The sequence below is a fragment of the Palaemon carinicauda genome, chromosome 3 (assembly GCF_036898095.1).
Source record: "Palaemon carinicauda isolate YSFRI2023 chromosome 3, ASM3689809v2, whole genome shotgun sequence".
NCBI lineage: Eukaryota > Metazoa > Arthropoda > Malacostraca > Decapoda > Palaemonidae > Palaemon > Palaemon carinicauda.
Window position 1 is genome coordinate 166,690,412 of NC_090727.1, and position 16,411 is coordinate 166,706,822.

Consider the following 16,411-nt stretch of genomic DNA (forward strand, 5'->3'; position numbering starts at 1 on the left):
ATCTTTTAAGTGGACGTCAATATCTTCCAGGTCTTGCAACGAGCAAGGTGCAAGTCTCTCTCTCTCTCTCTCTCTCTCTCTCTCTCTCTCTCTCGAAAGTATTGAAGAATATCCGAAGGTAATATATGTTAGAGCGTAAAAGGTATAAGAATTAGGTTAACTCTCCTCTCTCTCTCTCTCTCTCTCTCTCTCTCTCTCTCTCAAAAGAAAAGGAAATGAATGATGGTATGAATTTAATAAAAATAGAACTTTTAATGCTTAAAAATGAAAATATCTCTCTCTCTCTCTCTCTCTCTCTCTCTCCTCTCTCTCTCTTCAAACACAAAAGAAAAGATAATTAATGGGAGTATAAAGATAGTAATCATAAACTTTTAATATGTTTAGAACGATGTCCTCTCTCTCTCTCTCTCTCTCTCTCTCTCTCTCTCTCTCTCTGTTTCAAGTTTTTACCAGCCATTTTCATGGTCGTAAACACTATATCTTTCCTCGCGAAATTTCTCCTGCTTTATTTCATGCTTCCTCTGTCTGCGTTTACCTCTTTTTTTTATTCTTTCATTTATCCTTGCGTGTTCCCTTCTTTTTCTCAACCTCACTTCCAATAGGTGAGCAGAATTGACTCTAAAAATCATATCAAATCATTCAAGTGTTTAGAGATGGCACCAGTTTTTGTTGTAAATCATAACTTTTATTTTTGTATTTCATAACATTCTATTTCATTCACCTTTATATTAATATGATCATGCAACTTGATAATCTAAATATGATGCATATACATTTACAAGAGCATCTTCTCTCTCTCTCTCTCTCTCTCTCTCTCTCTCTCTCTCTCTCTCTCATGTAACTATAATCTGAATATGTATATACATTTTACAAAAGCAGGGACTATATATTTCGGGGACTGGACCCTATTATTTATATAAGGTAAGGCTCTCTCTCTCTCTCTCTCTCTCTCTCTCTCTCTCTCTCTCTCTCTTTATCCTTAATTATCGCCCAACTGATAAAAGATCTTGGGTTTAAATCTCGAGCGAATATAAAATATTGAGACCTTTTCTGTTTTTAACCCATTTTGCCTATATTATCCTGACCAAAAAAATCGGTACCTGCCAGTCCACTGACTTTAGTCGGTTCCCTCCCCATGAGAAAATAAACTAGAAATTTAGAAATTTTGAATGATTAGTTCACTTCCAATCATTATTAAGTAATTAACGAAGGGCCTCGATGAGGTAATCTTACAGTGATGATAACTTCATCTGCTATTGTTTTGAGGTGTGACGGGCCGAGAGAAGGTCGTGACTCAAAGACAGGATGAAAGCAAGTGAGTGAGTGTATTATAGAACACTCCTTTATATACAAAAGCTCAAGGCAACAAGACATTTCCTGTTCAAAATCGACACCGTTTATTCAGGCTCTTTTTAGTGCGAGGTTGGTACAGAGGGCTGTCACGTCTTCGAAGTGGTATTGCTCTGAATAAACCTGAACGAGATTGCAAACAAGAAATTGATGTGAAAAATATGCAATATTTGTTATTTATTCAGTTTCTCCGAATTGATAAATATCCCCTTTGTACTTGAATAATGTTTCTAAAGATATGACACAATAAGGACTTTGTTTTGCCCAATCTTTTGTTATTTTTATCTTTTTCGTTTTGTTAGGATTTCTGGTCTTATATTTTTTCATGATGTGTCCTATCTTGATACCATTGTCAGCTTGGTGAACATTTTCAAGGGCAATTGAAGTGATTTTGTTTCGTAGAGTAATGGGAGCAGGATATGCACTCTCTCCCACACACACACAAGCCTTGAATTGTCTCTGGTTGCCAAGGTTGAAAATTATGATTGGATTACTAGACCAGTTCCCTTTAATGAAATAGTGGATGCTGGATGAAAATTGCAGTCGAAAACGTGGTCTATTAAAGGATATAGTAACAAAAGTGTGGATACGTAGAAATGGCCTTGATGAAAAAAAAATGAATCGGTATTTTTAGGTGAACAGTTTGTTCCTGTGAGAGAAAAGAAAACAATAGATTACTGAAAAAAGTTTATATTTCAGAATAAAATATAATAAAAGGTTGGGTTTATGACGTGAAAAGCGCATTGAAAAATTAGTGAGTTCAGATAGGTGCTGGTGAGCCTTCGGTGCATGATACAGCAGTTGAGGGATGCACTTGACAGTGACACTTATGATGGTGTTTCCCTGTTAAGGGTAAACTGCGTTGAGTTGAATGTATACATACACGCGGATATATATATATATATATATATGACATTCCCGAATTTCTATTAATCAGTTATATACACAGTATATAACTTATATATTATATATATATATATATATCTGTGTGTGTGTGTCTGTCTGACTGTCTGTCTGTGTGTATATTAAATCACATACTCTCGTATTTGTATTAATTCTATCAAATTATATAGTTTTTTTTATATATTAGAATCTCTTAGAGGTAAGAAATGTCATATCTATGATTAAAAAATTATAAGTTTGCTCAAATAGAATACATTACACCTTTGTTTTAATTCGTTTTGTTAAGAATGTTTTCTTGTTTTACTTCATGACTTCTTAAGTGTTTTGAAAAATTCATGGATTATTTAACGTACGATAGGCTTCCTTTATTTAATCGGATTATGAGATGTGTTTACTTATCTTCCGAAAATCTGATTATGATAAGATTTTATATATATATATATATATATATATATTATATATATACATACAGTGTATATATATATATATATATTATGTATATATATATATATATATGTATAAATATATATGCTCTCTCTCTCTCTCTCTCTCTCTCTCTCTCTCTCTCTCATTGTCTGTGCTGTATATTTCTCTTAATAATAGTTTATATATCCAATTTATGACCCAAGATAAAAAGGTCTGGTTGTTCATAATACATTGGAAATTATTAAAACTTATTGAAAAGAATTACGTCTTTCCCAATGAATTATCTGGAATGAAGAATAAATCCTGTGAAAAGAAATGAAAAACAAAGGAAAGAAGAACAAACGTCACACGTATCGATTTTTCCCCTTTTATTTCGTAGTCTCTCTCTCTCTCTCTCTCTCTCTCTCTCTCTCTCTCTCTCTAAGGAAAATGAGCAATCTACTGGTAAATATTAAATATGATTTAAAAAAATAATATTCCATTATGATTTACGAATAAAAAAGGACAAAATAAAGAAACGAGTTATTACTGCTGGCGTTATCTGGCATCAATTCCCGTTCCTCTTTTGTTTTGTTTTCTTAGAAAGACACTATTGATTAGGAGACGTGTGCTCTCATAATTGCCTATCCGCTGGATAGGTTATGGTCATCCCTCATCCACCTGCCTCTCCAAATCTTATCCTATCCCATCTTTTTCGAAGAGCGTGAAGGGTCATCCACTCTTAGGATTAATCCTCCAAGGTCATCCACGTGTCCAAGCAGGCATTTCATCTATGGGGGCTTGTTTATGTTTGTGCGTGCGTGCGTGGTCGCGAAGAGTCGTTCACCTTTCACATTTGATGGTCGGTTATTCACAGGTCTTGGGTAACCAAGATTTCCCTGTACCGTCTATTCTTGATACACTTTTTGTTTCTCTCCCTCTTGTTATTTTGTAGTTTTATTGTTTATATAAGAAAGATTTATTTTAATGTTGTTATTGTTCTTAAACTTCTCTTGTAGTTTATTTCCTTATTTCCTTTTCTCACTTGGCTATTTTCCCTGTTGGAGCTCTTGGGCTTATAGCAACCGGCTTTTCCAACTAGGATTGTAGCTTAGCAATTAATAATAATAATAATAATAATAATAATAATAATAATTTATTCGGTAATCGCATTCAATGTCTTCTTCTAACTCTAACATAGAATTCTTCATATTTATTTGTCATCATATTATCTTCCATTTTCTGTTAAGATAGTGGCTTTTAGCGTAGTATTTGGTTTAGTTTTTGACAATTTTTCCGTTCATTCTTCCCATTATTTTCATTAATTTTATCTCTTGCCGTTTAAATTTCTTTTTCTTTATTACCTCCTTCAACGAAGTTGGAAGAGTTTATGTTTTACCCCTTGTTTGTGTGTTTGTTTGTCTGTGTGTATTTGTTTGTGAACTGCTTCCCGGTCACAATTTTAATCGTAATTAAATTTGCAGGGATTAACTGTTATGTAAAAACCTGGAAATTATTAAATTTTGGAAGGTTAAGGTCAAGGTCACGGTCAAGCAAAATGTCCAATTCACGTAATCCGCCAAATGTTTGGCCATCGTTGTCACAGAGACTTCAAACTTGGTTCACTTTTGAGTGTATGAAAATCCACACCAATTAATACATGTTAAGATCAAGGTAAAGAAATAAGCTGCCGCGGCGGAGGTCTGCCCTCTACCCAGTGCCCCTTTAGTTTACATATTGCATCGTTCATTATTTTTCCTAAGGCTGAAGTTTTAACGATCATTTTATAATTTCAAGAAGGTTCAACATTAAAAGCGAGGCATTTCTTTCTGTACGTTAACGGCGGTCCCACAATGGTATTAATAATATATTTTACTTGATATATTTTCCTTCCTCTTGGTTTTCCTTCTCATTGTCTTGGCTTTATGACATACATAATTGTCCTTTTGAAGCTTATTGCACCAATTTTCCTTGTGTTTGTGTGTCTCTCCGTTTTTAAATCTATTGCCGTATTATGTGTCTGTATGCGTCGTTAGCACAACTTGACATCCTCAGTTTAATACCATAACTGTGGAGGGATGTAATTCTGTAAAAGTTCTCTTGCTTGAGGGTACACCTAGGCACACCATTCTATCTTATTTTTCCCCCCTCTTGTTTTTTTTTTTTTTTAAGTTTATATACGGAAGATTTAATTTGATGTTGTTGTTGTTCTTAAAGTATTCTCTTTTGATTGTTCATCACTTCTTTTGTAGTTTATTTCCTTGTTTCCTTGCCTCACTGCGCTATTTTTCCTTAATGGACCTCTTGGGCTTATAGCATCTTGCTATTCCAACTAAGGTTGTAGCTCTGATAATAATTATAATGCTAAAAATGAAAAGGAAATATGTGAGCGAAAATGTTGGAGTAAGAATATGTAATTTATCTTGATTAATAACATTCTCTCTCTCTCTCTCTCTCTCTCTCTCTCTCTCTCTCTCTCTCTCTCTCTCTCTCTCTCAAAATCAACTATATCAGTCTTTCAAACAAAATATGTAAATAAAAATATAGGTTAAGAATGCAATAAGTAGAATTTGTTTAATAACGATGATATCTTCCTGTTTATTATGACACTTTAGGTACCCGGAAACATTTTTCTTTTCATGAATAATCTTTTAATTTTCTCATTCATTTTTGAGAAGGAAGAGAAAACTCCAAGTTATCCATTTGACGTGTTAGACTTGTAAGGGAAATATTAGAATTTTTATTCTGATTAAAGGAACGACCTAAATTCTTTCCTCAACACAGTTTGGATAAATTTAAAACATTGAAGCACTACATACCTGACTAATAATTTGAAATATTTGAGTTTTTATTTGATGGCATTCAGAATGTCGGGAGAAATTCTTTGTCTATATAAAAGATATTACAAAATGTCTAGTAGTTATTAATTCTCTTTGGTTGCAATATATATATATATATATATATATATATATGTATGTATATATATATATATATATATATATATTATACATATATATATATATATATATATATATATATATATTATACACACATATATTTATACATATATATATATATATATATATACATACGTATATATATATATGTATTATATATATGTATATATATATTATATATGTGTGTGTACATATATATATATATATATATATATATATATATACTGTATATATATATATATATATATATATATATATATATGTGTGTGTGTGTATATATATACTGTATATATGGTTTCATCTGTGTTTCAATCTTTGGTTGTAATGTATTTCCATATTTCCATTTCCATCTATAGTTGTAAAATGTTATCCTGACAACATTTGATTCTTTTTCTTTTATATTATACTTCCCAATCTCCATTGCAATCTCCAGTTCGAGTACATTTCCATTTGTACTTCAATTTCTAGTTGGTAATAATTTCTGTTTTTATAATCCTTAGTTCTAGTATATAACGGTATCACCAATTCAGTCTTTACTTCAAATACATTTGTTTTACTCTTGTAATTGATATTTATAGAATATTCCATTACTGTCTAAAGTTGCAGAATATTTCAATTTTTCAGTAGTCGTAACAGAAACGCACGTGTGAATGCTATAGAAAGGTTATCAAAATGCCAGGCTTGTGATACCATGCGTGTAGCTTTTTCCCAAACAATTCCTTTCTTAATGGTGATATATTTTCTCGAGTTAGGAGCAACAATTCGGATAATCATGTTATATATTCATTGTCATTAAGTTATTATTGGTTACAATTCATTTTCATTCTACTTAAACACAAACGTTATAATGCTCATTTGGTGATCATTTACTGTCTTTAATTTTTTCTTGTTCGGAAAAGAACAAGTTTTGCCTTGTTGAACTTGCTTATTATTCACTCCACATGTCCCCCCCCCCTCAGTTCTGCCTTTGAGATAGAAAAATCTTATTTCACTGCCGTAGACGGTATGTACACCTTTACTATAATTTAGAAGTTGTTTTTATGCCCTTTTCCTGACTCGTTCATCATGCTAGAATCACATGCATCGGTGAGATTTGATTTTTGGGTGGTAAATATTCCTGGATTTCTCTCTCTCTCTCTCTCTCTCTCTCTCTCTCTCTCTCTCTCTCTCTCTCTCTCTCTCTCTCTCTCTCTCCAAGAAGAGTAGTATTAGGAGGCGTAGGCCAAGATGGTTATGTTAGAAATGGGTCCTGTTTTTGGAGCCTTATGTAATTTTGAAAGATGACTCTTTTTTTCTTATACTCTCGCCTCATTATGTTATTATTTGTTGCAGGATTCAATTTCACTTTTGCCGTACTATTTGTTCAAACCCACTTCTATTATGCTGATTAACAGACACTTTTATTTTCAATTCTTCAATACCAATAGAACCTTTTAATAGGTATCACAATATAAATGATTGAAATTATAATTCGAAAAATAATAGCATATTGAATATAAAACTCAGGATAATTTATTTGATAAAAATAATCTTAACCATAATAAAGAGGGCACTAGCAAAAATCATGGGCGAAAGAATAAATGATATATGAAATCATTCAGAATATGGAATGTAAACGTCTTAAATTTACTTAGTATACTGTAGTTACAGTATTAATACCCATTCCTTGTACTATATTTGAGAAAGAACGATAAAAGCAATATTTTGATAAAGCTTAATAATAAAATCAAGTGAAATAATGTACAGAAAGAACTCGGGCATGCATAAGAATGCAATGTTTCGTATAATTACCAGAATACTGTAATTTGTTACTGCTGTTTTTAAGTTAATATGTCCTTATGAAAGCAAAATCTCTCTGCTCGTTCGGGCATTCTAAAAGACGCTTGATTTGAATACTTTCTTCTTAGGATTAATTGATATTTAACAGATATTTAACATTTTCCTGGATGTATTCATAAATTCTGAATTTTGCAGAATAAATAATTTAATACGTATTTTTTTTTTTTTACTCTGAACATTGTGAAAAATATAAGGAGCCATTAACTTACTACCTAATTTATGAAATGTTTTCATAAGCTACAAAATCATCCTCACCAATTTATTTGATTCAATTTTGCAGGGTGCAAAAGGAATAAAAAAAAAATTATTACTATCACTCTCTATCCTATTCGTATGACTCCAACTACTGTATATTGTCGCCTGATCGACGTTCCTTTATGAATATACAAATAACTCCCGAGGTAGGGTGCTTATGCGCGCGCAAACGCATACGGTAATGTGTATAAAAAACTGTTTTTTCAACTGTTGTAGAGTTTTTCAGTTAAACTCATTAGCTGGGCTTTGGTTATCTCTTTGAATGAGCTTTTAGTCAACAAGACCCTGTAGAAAAGGCAGGCACCCTTGTATAATCACACTGTAATTGTATGTTTTTTTTTTTTTATTTATCGTAATGTGGAAAGAAAAGGTTAATCTGATATGAATAAAAGTTTTAGTTCTTATCCCAATCTTCCCTTTTCTTTGAGTTACTTATTTACTTTTTGATTGTTGGTTATTCATTTGATATGCTTATTTGATTATTCATTAATGCGATGCAACTTTGTATGTATGTTTCCTCGTCATTGTATGTTTATCATCTTATATAGCGTATTCTCTCTCTCTCTCTCTCTCTCTCTCTCTCTCTCTCTCTCTCTCTCTCTCTCTCTCTCTCTCTCTCTCTCTATATATATATATATATATATATATATATATATATACACGTGTGAATGAATAGATATATTTATAGTAGGTAGGTAATGGAGAAAGGTATTTTTTAAATTATTATGCACAATCATTGTACCTCTAGTCTTGATTGTCCTATTTTCTTCATCTATTTTCGACAGATAATTATGAAAATTATGATATTGATAATTCTTCCAATCCTTGGTTGTCCTCGCAAGCGTATGTACGATTCATTGGTGGCCACACCATATTCTAGGTTCTGTAGCAATTATGTAAGTCGTGAAATTTCTGATGAAGTGGCCAGCACCATATTTACCTCCGCCAACGAAGTTGGAAGGAGGTTATGCTTTCGCCCCTGTTTGTGTGTTAGTTTGTGAAGACCTTCCTGGCCACAATTTTAATCGTAGCGTAATGAAACATCCAGGGATTAAGTGTTATGTAAAAAGCTGGAAATTATTAAATTTTGGAAGATCAAGGTCAAAGGTCAAGTCACGGTCAAGCAAAATGACTAATTCACGTAATCAGGCATAAGTTTGGACATTGTCACAGAGATTTCAAACTTTGTTCATGTATAAGTGTATGAAAATCCACGCCAATTAATACATGTTAAGGTCAAAGGTCAAGGTCAAGGTCGAAAAATAAGCTTCTGCAGTGAAGGTCTACGCTCTACTGAGTGTCCCTCTAGTCAAAAATATTGGTTACGGTGCGTGGATTCGCTGTTATAAAAGCTCTAACTGGACCCAGTGATACTTGGGTAATCATAATTATAATATCAGTAACCTCGTACATATTAGTCATAGCCAAAAGACCTCTGGACCATATTTACTATAATTGAAGACTATTCAAGCCTTTCTTATAACCTCGTAAACACTTTGAGCCCTTCTCTCTCCTCACAACAAAAACTGCTGGAAGATCTCTTGGATCTTTAACTTTGTCAGGCTATTGCGCTGCTGGAAGATCTCTTATCTTTCACTGGGTCAGGCACTTGCACTTGTGCAGGCACTTTGAATTTTTCCTTTTTTGAGGCTATTCTCTTGCACTGTTTGAACATCTCTTGAATAATTCAGTGTGTCAGGCTCTTGCACTTCTGGAAGATCTATCGAATCTTTCTCTTTTGTCATATTTTCGAACTGCTGAAACACCTGAATCCTTCTCTTTGTCAGGCTCTTGCACTGCTTGAACATCTCCTGAATCTTTCTCTTTGCCAGTTTATTTTACTGCTGGAGCATCTATCAAGTCTTTCTCTTTTGGAATTTTTATTTCGATGCCGGAACATTTCCTGATTGTCTCTTTTTCAGTCTCTTGAACTGCAAGTCTGTCTCTCGTAGTCTCTTTAAATGCTGGAACATTTCTTGAGTTTATCTCTTAATCTGTCGCAGTACTGGAACATATCTGGAGCCTTTTTCTCTCTTTGCCCTTTCTAACGGTGCCAGAACTTCTCTTGAGTGTATCTCTTTAGGAGTCTCTTGCCACGCTGGAACATTTTTTGGAAAGTCTCCGACTACTCGAATTAGAAAATACCAAGTACACTGCCGTGGGAGGAAACCTTTCTAATCCTTTATAACTTATGGCTGCGATTTTCAATTTTTGCGGACTTTAACTATACCTTAGTCCCTAGTGAGGTACTGTATACTTTGCTACACATTCTATGAAGTTTAAAAGGTTCATTTTATTGGTTTTTGCACACCCAGTTTGTTACATTAAATTTGCATCCGCTCCCACTGAATTTTTTTTTTTACCTTAATGTTTTGTTTAGATCACTATTTTGTTCTAATTCTTTCCTCTGTTTTAAGAAAATTTCCTTGGGTGATCCTTTTAGGAATCTACAAGGATATGAGAAGAGAATATTAGATTATTTTATATAAGACATTGGATGAAGAGGCATCCTTTGTCCTAAAAGTTTGTAAATTCCGTGATAGGGCTATACGGATATAGAATTAGATATACTAGTTCGCAATTACAGTAACCTACGACTTTACCGAAACCTATTCCACCTCTTCACGACCTTTGATCTTTTGTCACAACCTCCGGCAAGGTCCTCCCGTATCCCCAAAACCCTACATTCAAGAAATTTCGAGGCGGAAGGACGTCTCCAAGACTCGGTAAAGAACCTGTTGCGTCAGATTGATGCTCCGACAACAGTTGATAATGGGGAGTCATTTTTTCCCCTGCCAAAATGTACAAAAAGAGAAATAGTTACGAGGAAGAGGAAGGGAAGAACGGGAAAGGTCGTTAACCCGAATTCTTCTGCTCATGTGTCACTCAAATTTCCCCTGACAAATGAGGTTTTAGTTTAGAGGAAATTTTCTGTTCGATGGTTAGTGTGTGTGTGTGTGTGTGTGTAAATTTGAGTGAGGTAACATTATTAATTATGGCCTAGGAACATACGCTTATAATATATGAATATGTTTGGAGCTGAATTTTTGAAGTTCTTGCGTATGTTATCAAATAAATGTTATCTTGATGTTTTAGGTCGGCCGTGTTTACGCTCTTTCTCCTCGTCTGCTCGTCTATCTCTCAATCATACTATTTATGAGGTGCCAATAGGCATAAATTTGAGGTAGAATTTCTTTAAATATAATTTCGAGATAGGCGAGATATGTCATGATACAGTAAAGTCTGTTTGTCTGTGGTTTTCTAGTTAGGTTGGTTAAGAAATTTGTCTTCATTAGATACAAGTTTCAATGAACTACAGTGGCTATAATAACTGTAGTAATAAAAGGAATACATTGGCGTAATGCTGATTTTTTTTTTTTTTTTTTTTTTTTTTTTTTTTTTTTTTTTTGTCAGTATTAAAGGTTTAAAGGCCGCTCATGAATGGCAGAGGCAAGGGACAGTGACATTGCCTTATCAAGCAGGACAATTCCTTAGAGACTGACCATATATACATATGATCAGCGCCCAAGCCCCCTCTCCACCCAAGCTAGGACCAAGGAGGGCTAGGCAAAGGCTGCTGATGGTTCAGCAGATTGACCTATAGGCTTCTCCAAACTCCCCATCCTTAGCTCACAAGTATGGTGACGTTGCAGCGATCAAAGGAACAAACGAGTTTGAGCGGCACTCGAACTCCAGTCTGGCGTTCACCACTAAAGGACGTTACCGCATCGGCCACCATAATTGAATTCACTGATGGTGCATGTTACTATTTCTCTCTCTCTTTCTGAGCTCTTCTTTTCGTTTCTTCTCTTGACCATTTTCATTTTAATCATTCGAAGGTGTTATTCCGTCTTCTTCCTTGTACCATTCCCCCTTAATTCTTTCATTGACTCTTCCCTCTTTGCTCAGTCTTATTTTCGTTTATTTTTCCCAATTTAATTCGCCGACATTTTCATGGTGGTTTTTATTTTTACCGTTTTCCTCTGTCTTATCTCACATTTCACGTTAATTGCTTCTGTTTCCTGTACATTGTTCTATTTTAGAATCATATATTCTGTCACCAAATGTACTGTATATCCAAAAAGCGCTTTATATTTTCATTTTTTTTTTAATACGCTTTTTGTCTATCCTTCATTGCTTTTTCTTTTTCACTTTAAATTGATAAATAACCTCTTAAACTCATATGTATCAGTCATTCAAATTTACCTAATTGTTTTATTTTATCTTAAACTATTCTTTATTCTTTTCTTACGAAAATTTCATATGTTTTGTATTTAAATTCCATTCTATTTTTATTTATTTTTTTTTTGCTTGAACTATTCTTAAATATTCAGCGTCTACGCCGTTCTATAATTACTACTAGAACTTCTTAATTGCAGTATAATTTCCCTTCCTTCATCATTGATCAATACTTTGTCGCTATTACATAAGAGGAGATTAATAACTTAGGTCATTTTCTAACTTGTGAGTTGCCATTGCATACAAAATCACGTTCCCTTGTAGACCATAATGGTGTAAACTTGTCTTGTTATTTAAGTAGTTGTGTCCTTAAGAAGCATTAAATTATTTCTTCATAACTACTTCTATTTAATCATTTCAGTTTATACACTTTTTTTGTAAATTAATTTCTGCTGTTATCCTGAAAACTATCTGCAAAATACTCTTCGATTTTGGTCGTCACTAAGACATTGTCTATTTATTATATATATATATATATATATATATATATATATATATATATATATATATATATATATATATATATATATATGACCCGATCTGGGTCGTATTGGGGTTCAATCAAGTTAGGAAAACGCGAATGGAGGAGTATTTCATGCACCAATAATACCCTAGTGGATCGTTTTACACAGACGATCGTTTTACAAGGGCTCCCATAATTATGATTACGTTACGTTACTAAGAGAAAAAAGCCCTCAGAAAAATGGTATTTGTCTTGGCACACGTGTTGGCACCTGCCCTTCCCTAGCTTCTCACTCTGGGTTTACGGGGAAGACTGCCTGTCCTATGGGTCCTTTTACTCAAGCGCCCATACATTGGCGTGCCTATGCCTATCATGATTGGTTGTTCTACCCGATCTTTCTTCAAGAACCATTCGGGCGGAGGTTTTGTGACTCGATGGACTTTCTGATTGCCAAACCATAGCCTCACCGTTATTCTCTCTAACAAAGAGAAAAAAATCCTTGACACTTAACCAGTCTGGTCACGGCCGCCATGATTACGATCAGTTCATATATATATATATATATATATATGTGTGTGTATATATATATATATATATATATATATATATATATATATATATATATGTGTGTGTATATATATATATATATATACAGTATATATGTATAAAATGGTAATAGTAACCGATTTAGTAGTAAAAGTACCTATACACGCATACACCCTAGAGAACTGATATTAATTCCATATGGAAATACAGCTGAAAAAATTAATTTATTACGCCTCAAATGAAACAGATGATATGGAAAGAATGAATAACGTTTCTCTGAATAGTAGTGGGGAAAAATATACCTAAATTTGTCCTTTCATTTCATTGGATAATTTAAAAAGACGTGAACTTGAAAGAAATGCATTTTGTATCTACGGCGTTTCTATACAATAAGGTTTGGCGAGGATTTTCGTTGGTGACCGACGGTTGATATTATATTTTACCTGTTAAACTCGCCAATTTATCCTAACTCCAATGTCTGGTGAAGATCATGTAATAAGTGGTAGTACCAGTGTTTCTCACGCGGCCCCTAGGTGCACCCACTTATTAGCTTTTATCTTCACATTTACTCTTTCTTTTCCTTTTAAACAGTGAAGTCGGCACCCAACGAGTTTGGTATTAGAATCTGTGCCTGTGTACGTCCTTCCCCATTAAAGATTTGGGAAAAAAACCATTTGAAATATTCACATTTAGCTACTAACCTTCGGCAACACACTGCAAATAACAGGAATAAAAATTATATTTAAGTGAGCTTAAGGCCACAAGCGGAGTATGCATACACATGGATATGTACAGGAAGTTTCCGTAATAAAGAAATAAATCTATGACGCAGCTTCAATTTTTTTTTTACATTATTTCCTTTGAACACGTTGATGATTAAGTCCCGTGGCGTCTTGAAAACACCACTCCTCATTGACACGTGATCAGCCACCAGTGTGTTTTAAAAGACACACAAAAGGAACCCTTTGAAGTCATCCAATAGGTGACGGCTTTGTCGTGCTATGGCAGAGGGGTGTAGGGGTTAGTGGGGTGTCGTAATGGGGGCTTTGATGTGGGGGGTGAGGTGCACCGTCCTTGGAGGACTTAGTGGGAGGGCCTTTCGCTTTAGAGCGTGTAGGGGGTATTAGGGGTTTGTGGATGAGGTTCTGAGGTTGGTCGATGGAGCTTCCTTTGTTCGTAGGACAAAGGGGTGGGGGAGGGGTTGAGGTGATTGTAACCCTAGTCGTAACCACCCAAGAAGCCTCTGTCGGGTGTCGTCGTATCTTCGATCTGTCGAAGGAAAGTGGGAGAAGTGAAGACCTTGCTTGCTTGCTATAGATTGCCCGGAGCTTCTCTCCGGACAGGGGCTTTTTGACGGTGCGTCTAGCCCCTAGCTGGGAATATAAAATGAAGACCGGTTAACTACTAGCAAACAACTACTTTGATTTTGAATAAGTGCAATAGCCTCTGTACCATGGTCTTCCACTGTCTTGGGTTCTCTTGCTTGAGGGTACACTCGGGCACACTATTATATCTTATTTCTCTTTTCTTGTTTTGTTAAAGTTTTTGTAGTTTATATAGGAATTATTTATTTTAATGCTGTTACTGCTCTTAAAATATTTTATTTTTCCTTGTTTCCTTTCTTCACTGGGCTATTTTCCTGACGGGGCCTCTGGACTTATAGCATCCTGCTTTTCCAACTAGGGTTGTAGCATAGCAAATAATAATAATAATAATAACCTCCATTTTTTGCTGTTAGGTATCTGTCCTAGCTCTGATTAATGTCCTAAATTCTGTAATTGGTTCAATTCTATACGTATTCTCTTTTCTTTCACTCATTTTAATTTTCCTTGTTTCCTTTCTTCACTGGGCTATTTTCCTGACGGGGCCTCTGGACTTATAGCATCCTGCTTTTCCAACTAGGGTTGTAGCATAGCAAATAATAATAATAATAATAATAATAACCTCCAATTTTTGCTGTTAGGTATCTGTCCTAGCTCTGATTAATGTCCTAATTTCGGTAATTGGTTCAATATTATACGTATTCCCTTTTCTTTCACTCATTTTTATTTTTCCTTGTTTCCTTTCTTCACTGGGCTATTTTCCCTGACGGGGCCTCTGGACTTATAGCATCCTGCTTTTCCAACTAGGGTTGTAGCATAGCAAATAATAATAATAATAATGATAATAATAATAATAATAACCTCCAATTTTTGCTGTTAGGTATCTGTCCTAGCTCTGATTAATGTCCTAAATTCTGTAATTGGTTCAATTCTATACGTATTCCCTTTTCTTTCACTCATTTTATTTTTCCTTGTTTCCTTTCTTCACTGGGCTATTTTCCCTGACGGGGCCTCTGGACTTATAGCATCCTGCTTTTCCAACTAGGGTTGTAGCATAGCAAATAATAATAATAATAATAATAACCTCCATTTTTTGCTGTTAGGTATCTGTCCTAGCTCTGATTAATGTCCTAAATTCTGTAATTGGTTCAATTCTATACGTATTCTCTTTTCTTTCACTCATTTTAATTTTCCTTGTTTCCTTTCTTCACTGGGCTATTTTCCTGACGGGGCCTCTGGACTTATAGCATCCTGCTTTTCCAACTAGGGTTGTAGCATAGCAAATAATAATAATAATAATAATAATAACCTCCAATTTTTGCTGTTAGGTATCTGTCCTAGCTCTGATTAATGTCCTAATTTCGGTAATTGGTTCAATATTATACGTATTCCCTTTTCTTTCACTCATTTTTATTTTTCCTTGTTTCCTTTCTTCACTGGGCTATTTTCCCTGACGGGGCCTCTGGACTTATAGCATCCTGCTTTTCCAACTAGGGTTGTAGCATAGCAAATAATAATAATAATAATGATAATAATAATAATAATAATAACCTCCAATTTTTGCTGTTAGGTATCTGTCCTAGCTCTGATTAATGTCCTAAATTCTGTAATTGGTTCAATTCTATACGTATTCCCTTTTCTTTCACTCATTTTATTTTTCCTTGTTTCCTTTCTTCACTGGGCTATTTTCCCTGACGGGGCCTCTGGACTTATAGCATCCTGCTTTTCCAACTAGGGTTGTAGCATAGCAAATAATAATAATAATAATGATAATAATAATAATAATAATAACCTCCAATTTTTGCTGTTAGGTATCTGTCCTAGCTCTGATTAATGTCCTAAATTCTGTAATTGGTTCAATTCTATACGTATTCCCTTTTCTTTCACTCATTTTATTTTTCCTTGTTTCCTTTCTTCACTGGGCTATTTTCCCTGACGGGGCCTCTGGACTTATAGCATCCTGCTTTTCCAACTAGGGTTGTAGCATAGCAAGTAATAATAATAACCTCCATTTTTTGCTGTTAGGTATCTCTCCTAGCTCTGATTAATGTCCTAAATTCTGTAATTGGTTCAATTCTATAAGTATTCCGTTTTCTTTCACTCATTTTCTCTAGCTTCCCATTTCAGTTAAA

At 34.2% G+C, this 16,411-nt stretch overlaps 1 pseudogene; it reads left to right on the forward strand.

The window, feature by feature from the left end:
- Nucleotides 1-16,411, forward strand: part of LOC137638753 (nephrin-like) — a 748,229-nt pseudogene that overhangs the window by 464,373 nt on the left and 267,445 nt on the right.